This window comes from Mastomys coucha, unplaced genomic scaffold, assembly GCF_008632895.1.
Source record: "Mastomys coucha isolate ucsf_1 unplaced genomic scaffold, UCSF_Mcou_1 pScaffold21, whole genome shotgun sequence".
Classification (NCBI taxonomy): domain Eukaryota; kingdom Metazoa; phylum Chordata; class Mammalia; order Rodentia; family Muridae; genus Mastomys; species Mastomys coucha.
This window is the reverse complement of record NW_022196904.1, coordinates 76895391-76908653: the sequence shown is the minus strand read 5'-3', so window position 1 is coordinate 76908653 and position 13263 is coordinate 76895391. Positions and strand designations below refer to the sequence as shown.

The window sequence follows — 13263 nt, the reverse complement described above, 5'->3', positions numbered from 1 at the left end:
CTTTACCTCATAATCAACTCTCACCTTGAGAGAACAAAAAGAATAGGGAAAAAGTATTATAAATTTATGTAGAAAATAAAGGAAATATACCATTGTAAATAAACACAAGAAAATACATTTGAGTTAAATGGTATGCCTTATAGCAGCAGCTAGAAGAGGAATTGTTTGTTTATTCCTCTTTCCAGTGCAGCACAGAGCTGGTGGTGGCCATCTTTTGAACCAAGTGATGCTGGCCTTTCTTAAAGCCCTGGAAGTCCTCTTTGAGGAAATGCATGCTCCAATACAACGTTGACAGTTTAAGAACTAACACAAAAGAAGCAAAGAAGTAATGTTGAGGGATCTGAGGGGAAGGGCAGAGCGCTGCCTGCCCTGAAAAGCAGGAAGATATTTGAATTCAAGCAGCTGGTAGAGGACACAGGTTGGCATTATGATCCATTGTTTACCCCATTTAATTTATTTTCCACTGAATAAATGTTATATCCAATAAAACAATTTGACTGTAAAACCAGTAGTGGAGTATTAGGTAAGATATTAAAATATAACAAATGCATGACTATTTTAAAATGTGATGTGGTGTATCAGTTCTGATTTAAACATTGGTAACTATGATTTGCTGCAAAGGTCATACATTGTCATTAGTGTATTCCAAATGTATCTCACACTGATCTGAGCTATTTCCCAAGGAAAAGGATGGAAAGGGAGAAAACGAAATAAGCAAGCCAAATAAGCCAATTCTTCTTCTAAGATCCTTTAGATGATGTATTTTATTTTAATAAGATGTACCTTATTAAAAGCCATCTATGGGGTAATTAAAAAAGTAATAACCTTGTGACAGATTAGGGAAGAGAAAGAAAAGCTGAGAATTTTGTCTGGATACTTCACACATTATCTTCTCTCAAGTGTCTCTTTTTCTGCGGCAGAACATTTTATTTAAAGCTCACAAGTTGAAGTGAAGTGGGCTTGTTTGCCTCCTTGCCTCCCTCTGTTGTCACTGATAGAAGAGTGTGGGTCTCTCTGGCACCCAGGAGCTGCATGGGCGAGCTGCAAACAGGACAGGAAGCTCTGTCTGTCAAGCAGAGCCCCATTCTCCCTGGATATGTGAATTCAAATTATTCTTTTGTTTAATGTTAGTTCAGTCTTATGTAACAGTATGATTATGAATGTTATGTAAAATTGTGAGATGATAATGGGCTCAATTTACTCTTCACAATCCATTCATTGAATTTAATGGCGTTTGCAAAAAGCTGGTTTTGATAAACTCTCTTGTGGGTAATGTTTCCATAGATGAAAAGTATCTGGATCCAAGAATGTTAATTTGCTCATCTTTTGACTCTGCTCTTTCACGTTTTGTTTTGCTCAGGCATAAATCTCTAACAATTTTGAAAAAAATGATGTGTTGTCATTAGCCTTGTTAGCTCATGCTGTAAACTTAAAGATATTTTGATTCAGTTATTTCCAATTTATTGTAAAATGAAAAGAAAAATCATAGAGTTAGAGTAGAAACCGAGAATTCTCAATAACTATGCGCTAAACAGGGTCATTATTTTTTAACATATTAAGAATGTCTGCCAGGTAAGTCCCAAGAAAGAATACTTTAAGCTGAAAAGTTTCTGTATGCACTAGTTATTGCTTATTATGAATTACAAATGAGCAGTCAGATTTCTTTAAAATGACAGAGCATTTCAAATGGGGAATGAAAAAACTCTAAAAAATAAAATACATGTTAAGGAAAGCCAAAAATTTCCTTTCTACTACCTGGTTCTTTTTATTGCTTTGAAAATATGGTCTTCAACATGATGGTGCCACATTAATGCTTCAAATGATTTATATTTTACCATAACAAGGGGAAAGGGAAAGAAAACTAAGGACATGCATGCCATACCTAAGGCACTTTTAAAATACTTATTGAATATTTATCTGTCTGTCTGTCTGTCTGTCTATCTATCTATCATTTATTTTTTTCACTCGTGGGCATTTTTGCTCATCATTTATAGTCTATTCCACTTGTGTTCCCCTGGGTTATATTTCAGCAGCACAGCACTTTCCCAGTGTGTCCAAAGACTTTGGTTTGAGTCTCAGCGTTTGCAAATTCAACTGCATTAGTTACAAGACCCATATTAATGTTGGATTACTTTAGAGTTGTCAACAAATATGGATAGAGGCTTAACATCATAGTGCACTGACATGATATTCTCAGTTGCGACTGAACAAGATGTGAGTTCTCACAAATGAAAGTCTCTTTTTCATACTGTATTTACTTTCAGAAACTCCATATTTTTATAGGCTTATATATATATATATAACATATATATTATATATAGTTATACATGTACATATTATACATATATATGTGTATATATGTGTGTGTGTACATATATTATATATATATATATATATATTACACACACATATATGCATATATTAAATCTTTAAAAGAAACTCCCCTAAAACAAGGCTGCTGCAGTTTGGTCTGTTGCTATATATTAAAATGTTAAATACTGGCCCCAAGATCTGGTTGCCTCAGGGATGAGGAAATCCTCACATACACCAAGTAATATAATGTAACCTTACTCCACAATTTAAAATTATTGGTTGAATAAAGGTGCCTATAGCCTATATCTCTGTGGAAGAAAGATAGGAGGAGCTCTAATTCCCAGAGCTTGGGGTCTGATGTAGAGAACATGAAGAGGAGAAAGGAGAGGAGAATGAAGACAGGAAGATGCCATGGGGTAAGGGATATGAAAACTGGCCATGAGGGTTAGCCATTATGAGTAAGAGCAGACCAGGCAAAACATATCAAGCCATATTTTGGTGTTATTAACAGGGATGTTAGACAAATTAGCTTAGAGGGTTGATATCTGCTCAGATCTAGTACTATAAGACTTATTATAAATATAAAGGTTTTGTGTGGTTTTTCTGGGAACTGAATGATCTAAGGTGAGGTAGAAATGATCAAATTTTTACTACAACACAAGGCTGTGTGATCATTAGTTTATGTTTTAAATATTGTCACCAGATGCTTAGAACAACCTAAACATATATTTGTCCATTTAAAAAGGCAGTCTTACACTGGACCACCAACCAGGCAGCATAGACCATGATATGAAGCCCCTAACACATCAGAGATGACACATCTAACCCTCAAGAGACTGGAGACCCCAGGGAGTTTAGAGGTCAAGTGGGTTGGGGGGTCAGAAGTGGGGACATCCTCGTGGATATAGAGGAGTGGAGAGAAGGTATGAGATGTGGAATAGTCGGAGAGTAGATGAGGGTGGGAACAAATCTGGAGTGTAAATAAATAAATAAATAAATAAATAAATAGTATTTGCTGATTTAGAATTTGCAGCATGTAGCCAGACAGTGGTGGCACATGCCTTTAATCCCAGCACTGGGAGGCAGAGGCAGGCCGATTTCTGAGTTCAAGGCCAGCCTGGTCTACAGAGGGAGTTCAAGGACAGTCAGGGCTACACAGAGAAACCTGTCTCGAAAAACAAAAACACAACAAAACAACAACAACAAAAGAATTTGCAGCATGTTTGAAGAACATTGCAGTAAATAATGAGAATTGACTACAAATAAACATTTTCCCTTTTTATAATTAACTAATTAATTTACATCCCAAATGCTTCCCCCTCTCCCAGTGTTCCCCTCACAGAATCCCTCTTCCCATCCCCCCTCTCCCTTGCCCCTGTGAAAGTGCCCCCCCCAGTATCTCCCCACACTGCAGGATTAGGTGTCCCACTAAGGCAGGACAAGGCTGCTCTCTGCTAGACAAGTGTTGGAGGCTTGCTCTTTTGTTGGTAGCTCAGTCTCTGAGAGCTCCCAAGGTCCAGGTTAGTTGACACTCTTGGTCTCCCTGTGGGCAGGATCAAATCTGGGAAGAGGCAGGAGAGAGTCCCAGAAAGCCAGGAAAATGAATGGAAACACATAAGCTTTTAATTTCATTATTGTTCTTGTGATGCTTCTAGCTTTGGTTGTCCTGAAGTAACAATGTCACTGCTCATTACAAAGAAGGAAAGCTTTCTTAACTCACTCAGCAAAGTTTAACCAAATGGAAACTATCCATGGACCTGCACTTGTTTTTAAAGCACCTCCTTAGTAGATATTTAAATTTTTTCATTGCACTAAGATATATTTTATTTTTAATTGTGTGTATGTGTGTATGTGTGTGTTGGGACCAGGGTGTGAATATACACACATCAGTGCAAGTCGTTGTGGAATCCAGAAGAAGGCATTGGATAACTTACATATGGAGCAATAGATGTTTGTGGGCTGTGTGATGTGGATCCTGGGAACAAAATTCAGGTCTTCAGAAAGCAGTATGTGATCTTAACTGCTGAACTGGAACCAGCTCCTTACATTCCCTTATTTCTTCTCCCCAAACATTTTTAAAACATACTCTTCCTACAAAAATCTCACTTTCATTCTCATCCCAAGATAGTACTATAGAAAATATACATCCTGGCTGGCGAGATGGCTCAGTGGGTAAGAGCACTGACTGCTCTTCTAAAGGTCCTGAGTTCAAATCCCAGCAACCACATGGTGGCTCACAACCACCCATAATGAGATCTGATGCCCTCTTCTGATGCATCTGAAGACAGGTAAAAAAAGCAGGAGAGGGTGGGGTAGTGAGGAGGGGGAGGGGGAGGGAATAGTGGTTTGTTCTTGTTCTTTTTTGTTTTGTTTTTGTTTTTGCTTTTTGTTTTTTTGGAGAAGAAAGTGGGAAATATGACATGTAAATAAAGAAAATATCTAATAAAAGGAAAAAAGTTACAAAGTAGAGAAAGAAATAATTATAAACTTAAGTAATAAACATCCACGAGAGACATTTTCCAAAAATCAATCAATCAATCAATCAATCAATCAATCAATCAAAATCTTTGGGCCTGAGCGAGTGGAGACGTCCGGAACCGAGGTCATAAGTTCAATTCCCAACAGCTACATGAAGGCTCACGTCGACCTTACAGCTACAGTGTACTCATATATACATAAAATAAATAAATAAATCTTTAGAAAAAAATATTCATTCTGGATCAACAATCTTTCTTTTTTCTTTTTTCAAATTTATTTTCCATTATTTCCTCATAATTAACAATTCATGAAAGTTTGTTTCCTTTTAATGGTTATTTTCCAAAGTTCTGTTTATCAGATATAGAAATTTGGTAGTTTTTAATAAACAGAAGAAAAGAATCTTGTTTTTAGAACTGCCATTATATTACAAAAGTCAATAAGGTTAACAAGCCAAAGGACCCAAGTCAGGATGCCTCAATCCCACTTGGGAGGGAGAAGAAAGCAATAAGGGGTGGTGGAGGGAAAGGGAGAGGAGGGGAGAGACCTGGGTGGGAAAAGGGACAGGGACAGGAAGAGGAGAAAGAACATGATCAGGTATTGGCAGGGGAGGGGGAAAAGGACTGAAGCCCTGAGGGTCAGCAGAAAGAATAGAAATGGTAACCTCTAACCTCTGGAGGCAGGGGGTAGGGAGATCCTCTAGATTGTACCTGAGACCTGGAAGTTGAGAGATTCTCAGTACTCAAAGGGAAGGACCTTAGATGAACTGCCCAACAGTAGGGCGAGGGAACTTATAGAGCCCACCTCCAGCAGAAAGATAGGGCATCAACTGACTGAGGGAGTTGCCATCTCACAATCAAAACTCTCACTCATAATTGTTCCTGTCTGAAAGAACTGCACAGATGGAAATGGAGAGGAACCTTAGGAAAAGAAGGTCCAGCAATAGGACCAAAGTAGGATCCAGCTCAAGGGAAGGTCCCAAGTCCCGACACTATTACTGATACCATGGTATGCTTACAAACAAAGCCTACCATGACTGCCCTCCAAAAGGCCCAACAAGCAACTGAAAGAGTCAGATGCAGATATTTACACCCAACCAAGAGACAGAAGCTGGTTACCCCTGTGGTTGAATTAGGGGAAAAAGCTGGAAGAAGCTGAGGAGGAAAGTGACCCTACAGGAAGACAAGCAGTTTCAATTAACCTGGACCCCCAAGATTGCTCAGATGCTGAGCCACCAAGCAGGCAGCATACTCCAGTTGGTACGAGACTCCCAACACATACTTCAGAGGACTGCCCCAACACACATACTGCAGAGGACTTCCAGGTCTTGACTCAGTGAGAGATGATGCACCTAACCTTCAAGAGACTTGAGACCCCAGGAAGTGAGTAAGTCTGGTGGGGTGGGGCTGGAGATGTGGGGACATCCTCTTAGAGATGGGAAGAGGAGGTTTGGTGTGCGGAACAATCAGAGCATGGATGAGGAGGAGGATAAAGACTGGACTGCTAAAAAAAAAAATAAACCAAATGTCTAAAGCCAGTGTGAACACATTTCTTTAAATTTATGTATATGGTATAAAAATTTCATTATATAATTTAGTCTTATCAGGATCTGAACAATAAAGTTATTTTAATTTATAAATTAGCTGTAATTTATTATAGATCATATATAATATAGGTATAATTTAATTTACTTAAACATAATATATACATCATATATTATATGTATATTCATACATAGCCTGAGACAAATACTCACAAAATCACTTCATGCCTTAAAACTGATTTACCCTCAAAATATACATTGCAAAACACTGGAGAATCTTTAAGGGATACATACACAAAAGAATAAGTAAGGTCAATAAAGAAAAATTTTCAAATTATCTAGTGTTGAATAGAAGAGCTAAATATTTTTTCTTTTTTCTTCAAAATAGAGCTTCTTCCTGTTTTCAATTTTAGAATCAATATTTTTTTAAGTTATTGATGCTATTTCTACCAAAAAAATATGAAAAACACATAGAGCCCTGAGTAAATGGATTGGTATGTCTCAAGTGATAGAATCAATGTTGAACTTACAAAGCATTGATTTAGTATTGATTTTGAGTGCCTCTTTTGTGCCAGTCCCTAAATCCGAGGCCACACCCAGCACAAGTCATGAGGTCACTAAGTGTGACCTGCCCGAATAGGCATCACAATCTCTGATCCACTGGAATGTCTTCATTTTTTTCCTTTAGAATGAACATGCTCTTTACTTTTTAGTCAATTGACTCATAAACAGGCAACTAATTAGGTTGTAAGTCCCTGTAGCATCATTTAAAGAAAATTACATTCCTGTCCTTCCTTCCTAACATTATTCCTTGATCAATTAGCTTCTAAATGCTTCCAAACTCATAGATCTTACATTTGCTGTCTCTTGATGTATTTGTGCCAAAGGCTAATCACATACAATGGCTCTGAAGTTGAACTTTCAAACCACAACTTACTCCTTTCCTATAACTCAATAGAGTTCTTGGAAGGTATTTCATTGTGCTGTCATGAGAAACAACATAAACATATTATCTTAAATACTATTCTAAAAAAATTGAATGTGAGTGTGAAAATCTAGACACCTGAGAGACTATTCCCAGAAGAAATAGTCATAAAAAATCCAACCAAGATTCCAAGTTTGGGAATTTGGTGAAGGGCAAGGTAGAATTCTAGACATATTTATTCTAGACAGCATTTATTCAACTGTTCTCCAAACAATTATTTAATAATAATATAGGAAACATGAAGATGGAATAAAGAGCAAGGGGGACAGACTTTTTTTTCCACATTGGTAATATGATAGTACTATTAATGTTAAAATTATTACACAGCTAGATTTGTTTATAATTTTCCATGTAACCTACATACTTTGGGGATGTGTTTGTATCTATTTTAATGGCTGATATATATTAAACATTCTGTAAATGTTTAATGAAATTTATCATTTGGCTGGGGAGATAGTTCAGTTATATGGAACATACCTAATAGGTGCTATGTTCCGGTTTCAAATGGTATCAACCCTCTATAAGATTAATATGCCTCATTAGAAAAAAAAGCTTTAAATGATCAGCTTCTAGCATGTAGAATTCTTTTTAGGTGTCACATCCACTAACTTTTAGATAATAAAACAATAACATGGTCTAGGTCTTATGGAATGTCTGAAAGAGTCAGTAATATCCATTCACATGACCCACTCCTCTCCTTTCTCAGCTATTAAAGTTAATGAGTGCATTCATTAGGCTGCAAACTCAACTTTACTTTTCAGAATCTGTTCTCAACCCACATAATTATTATAGAAGCTGGTATGCTACCCACGGGTAATAATCATCCTGCCAAATCTTTTACAAATAGCTTTTTAAAAGGTATTTCTGATTTTTTATTCTAATAGTGGAAGTTTAATGGTGGTTGGGCATCCTCTTTACAATATTATTACTTTCTCCACTTGGGGGAATAAGAAAATTTTAAATATTTAAACAAAATAGGAAAGTAAAGAATGATTCAGAAATATTAAATAAAAGTCATGAAACACACTAAACAGTAATGAATTATTTATTTATAACAGGAAGCAAAGTTCAGAATTGTTGAGCAGAAGGTAAGATTATCCATTTAAAGCCAAATCATCTCTGAGTTTTGAAAATCTTAACCTTTCCCATTTTATAGGACTATAATGGATAATAGAATTGGATTGTAGGATCTATAGCAAAACAATCATGACAAAGAAGTAAAGGGGACCTTAACTCTCTATCTGTCTCATGTTAGACGGTTTTATGGTGACTTTGCCCATTGTTCTATGGAACTTACAGACAATATGTATTAACTTTACCTTACAGCTGAAGAAACTGAAGCTCCGAATCACTGAGTTATAGATATAAATGCCCAATTTTAGCTACTTTGCTCTAGTCATTAGCAAACACCTGAAAATTGACAAGTCAAGGAAAAAATAGTGACTTTGGCTCACAATTGCAAGGCACCAAAGCAGGGCAAGAGGGATCTGGTAACATGGATAATCAAGAAGCAACAGAAATATACCTCACATCACATTCTTGTCTTTTTAGTGTGTCATCCTAGTTCAGAGAAGGCTACTACCACATACATTTTTTTTTCCTGTTTGACATAATCAGATACTTTCTCCCAGACATGGCTAGAGATTTATCTCATAGATTTTCAAGTCAACAGTCAACATTAACCATGACAACCTGAACTTCACTCACTTCCAAATTCAGGTATTTCTAATGTTTCATAAATATTTCAAAAAACTTCCTCTGGCAAAGATAAAAATATGGGAAGTATTTCTTTAGGGATCACATTTAAAAGTCTAAATTAGAGTGTAGAGAACAGAGTACAGGATTAGGCATATGCACACAGAATTCTAGTAGAATTCTTAATCTTTGTAAACATATACTTTTTCAATATTTAAACATTAATTCAATAGATGCTGTTTAAAGGGAAATTTGAAATTGTAACTAAGATCCCAAGTTAACTGACTCAAATGGAGAAATTGTTCTGGATGTCTATAGTCTGATCCAATGACCAGTGAAATGGGACCAATTCATCAAACAAATTAAAGAGTGCTTTAATAGCAAACTGTAACAGGTATGTTTCTTTGATAAGAAAGAGAGTAGCATGCAATGAAATGCCAATGGATTGTGGTATTTGAGACCATATCTGGCTAATAACTGGAAAGGAAATAAATACTCCAAGTCTCACCCAAAAGGAAGTTAGTTTAGCCTGAAAAGATGGTGCTTGAAAGCAGGTTTTTCATAAATCCTCCCGATAGAAGTGTAACTTATCTATCATCTAACTCCACCTTTTTTTTTTTAATCCTGAACAAAAGATGCAATGTTCCATGGGTAAAATTCTTAGGGAATAAAATAAGCACATAAAACAGTATATTTCACAAGGTATGAAGCCATAGATGAATATTCACTAACTATTAATATTAATATTAATAGTTAATATTAATATTGTAGATATTGGAGGAGATTCAATCATGGGATTCTGTTTTAGTGTGGACTGCCTTCAAACACATGAGAATATAGAAATAACAAATGTAAGTGAACCTGTTCAAATAACTGGAACACCACCCTGCTTTGGTGTTTGACTCTTGGTTAGCAGAAATTCTCCCTCTGACTTGTCATCTTATGTCTCCAGAAATGTTTTCTCATTATGCACTTTCTTACTTAGGATAATCTGAGGAACATAATTTTGAAAGATTACTTTGTATATTATATAATCTTTGTGTATTACTCCTGTCCGATTACAGCAGTCATGAGAAATCAGGCTATTGTTTAAAAGGTGTATCAACTTAGCAACCAGAATAATTCCATGAAATAGAGAAATGCTTTGAAAGACAAGCTATTGTATCTGAAGATACAAATGCACAAACACACATACACACACACAAACACACACAAATACACACACACACACACACACACTCTGAAATAATTTTCTTCTTCAGCACAAATGACAATTGTCATAAACCATTTTATTCTACTTCTGGTAAAATACTATCTCTGTGTTGCTTGTATGCATTGGCAAAGTTATTACAAATCTCTCTAATTACAAGAAAAAGAGCCATTAGAAAATGATTAAGAAATTTTGATTTCTGTTTCAAATGAGGGATGAACTTTTTTCAATTAATATGAGACTCTAAGGCAATTTTTATTGACAAATCTCATCATAGCGTTTACTAAAGACAAGAAGCTACTGTCACATATCAACATGATATGGTCTACAAATAAATACATATATAGAACATTAGTAACAAATATATACTTTATATACTATACTGGAGAGTAGCTATTCTGATTATCCAGAAAAAGTCAATATCTATGCCTATAAAATTTATACATCAATTATCCAATAATCAATCCAAGCAGACTGAGAATGTAAATCACATTCTAGAAACTGCTTTCTTTTTCAACATTGATAAATCAGATAAATACTATTCAGAAGACACCTAGGTTGGTTGGGTGAATTTGTTTTAAGCCTGTAGGTTATCAGACTATCTAGTTATCCAGAACTATAAGTGGAGAGAAAGTGACTATACCAAATTAGAGTCTTTCCTTTGAGGTATGATCAATAGCACTGAATTCATTAAGTCGGTTAGAAGTTGGGACAAAACCACTGTGTGAGGCTTTAAAGTCTCTTTTTATTTATTTATTGTTTTAATTTCTAGACTACAATTAAACCCAAAATATGATAAGCAAATATCCAAGGGGACAGGTTGGAGATTTGAAACATATTTAATACTGTATTATTCTTCAAAACCATGTTAGTTTGGAGATATTTGTGAAGGATTTCAGAAGCAGAGCTAAAAAGAGTGGCGAAGAAATTTAAAAGACAAGCAAAGATTGAGATAGTTAAAGTATTTTGAAACAAAAAACAAATAAATAGAACTATGGACCTCTAAGAAAGGTATAGAAAATATTCTAAGGTTTATGTGTATGTGTGTGTGTATGTGTGTTTGTCTGTTATTAAAAACTATAACTTCATGGTAAAAAAAAATTGGGGCAAGCAATTAAATGCCTCCATTATGCAATTTGCTTTAAATAAACCTAACAGGACCTAACTGCTGTGAAGAAGCCACACAAGCCCTCTCAGGAGGAGCACATGTGAGATATCATGTCAGATTCCCCATGAGAATTTTCATACACACTGTCCACCATTCAGCAAGAAATGGGCCTGGTTAAAGCCAACGGAACTAAACAAATGAAATCTAGTGAAACATGCACTGGAATCCATCTTGCAAGCATTGGTATTATTAGAGAACAAATTTTAAAGTAATGTGGTTAATTCATTTTAGACTGAATGACAGACAAGTCTAAGAAGTTAGCTTATGGCAATCATTTAAACAAAGGTGAAGAGAAGTTTAAGATATTAAATGCCTGAGAATTAACACTAAGAACTCGGGCTGAGGAGATGGCTTTGTGAGTGTAGTGCTTACTACACGATGAGGAAGATTTGAGTTTGAATCCCAAGCATTTCCATGAAGGCAGAATGTGAGAGAGGCAGAACTGTGTCCACATCACAGGAAGGACAGACATAAAAGAAACTCGGGCAGGTTAGCTGGCAGCTTACAAATATTAGGGATGAAAAATTCAAACTCTAAAAGGATACCATGAAGTGGTTTGTGAAAAATGTTTATAATAATTTTAAAACTTAAAAATAAGCATGCCCCCAGAGAAATATAATAAAATGAAATTAAACTAAAGAAAAAAAATCAAATTTAAATAATTTAAATCTATTTGGTTGGGGTGGGGGCATATGGTTTAATGGAACAAAGGGCCTGCCAAGCGATGCTAACCACCAAGTTTGATCACTGGAACTCATGTTAAAAACCCAGATGTGTTGGTATAAATTTGTATAATCTTAAAAGTTTTATGGTGAGATGGATGATGAAGACAGGAGAATTTCCAGAAATTTCCTGGGCCTGCTTTTCTGCAGTACAGTGTGCATCAGGAAAAACAAAAGACCCTACCTCAAAGAGACGGAAGATGAGGATTGATTCACTAAAGTGGTCTATACATATATGCATAGATACACACACACACACACACACACACACACACAAGGTACAGATATGTATGCACACACTCATACACTCATTCACACAACACATACACACATTCTCACACATGTACATACACTTACAGGACCCACAGTTTTACAAACACACTCACACACACACACTCTTGTAACGTACACAGACACATACATACACACATACCAACATAGCAAAAGTAGTAAACTAGCTGAACTAGAATTTACTCCTCACATTTAAAAGAGAAGTAATACAAGTATCCCACTTTTTTTTCAGATAAATGAACAGGGAGGTTGTCCCATTGCACAATAGCTCATTCTAGTTTTTGAGAGTGCCTTCTCTTTCTTAATAAATTATCTAGTCTTATTTTAAAATATCCCAAACTGTGACTACAATATGAAAAGAATTTAGCAAAAGGAAAATTAGAAAAAAAGTTAAGTGTATAGGAAGACCAGCAGTCTCAACTGACCTGACTCCAAGATCGCTCAGACACTGAGCCACCAACTAGGCAGCATACACCAACTGATATAAGGCCCAGACATATATACAGCAGAAGACTGCCTAGTCCAGCCTCAATGAGAGAAGATGCACCTAACCCTCAAGAGACTTGAAGCCCCAAGGAGTGGGAAGATCTGGTGGGGTAGGGATAGCAGGGGCATCCTCTTGGTGATGCGGGGGCATGGGGAGGCAGAGGTATGGGTTGTAGAACAGTCAGAGGTGGACCAGGAGGGTGAATAAGGACAGATTTGATTTAAGAATTAAGTGATTTAGCCAGGCAGTGGTGGCTCATGCCTTTAACCCCAGCACTTGGGAGGCAGAGACAGGCGAATTTCTGAGTTCGAGGACGGCCTGGTCTAGAGAGTGAGTTCCAGGACAGCCAGGGCTCCACAGAGAAACCCTGTCCC

General features: G+C 36.3%; 1 protein-coding gene across 6 annotated transcripts in view; it reads right to left on the bottom strand.

The window, feature by feature from the left end:
• The window catches only part of Grm5 (glutamate metabotropic receptor 5), a 529892-nt gene that overhangs the window by 150054 nt on the left and 366575 nt on the right, over nt 1-13263 (bottom strand). The gene's annotated exons all lie outside the window — the stretch shown is intronic.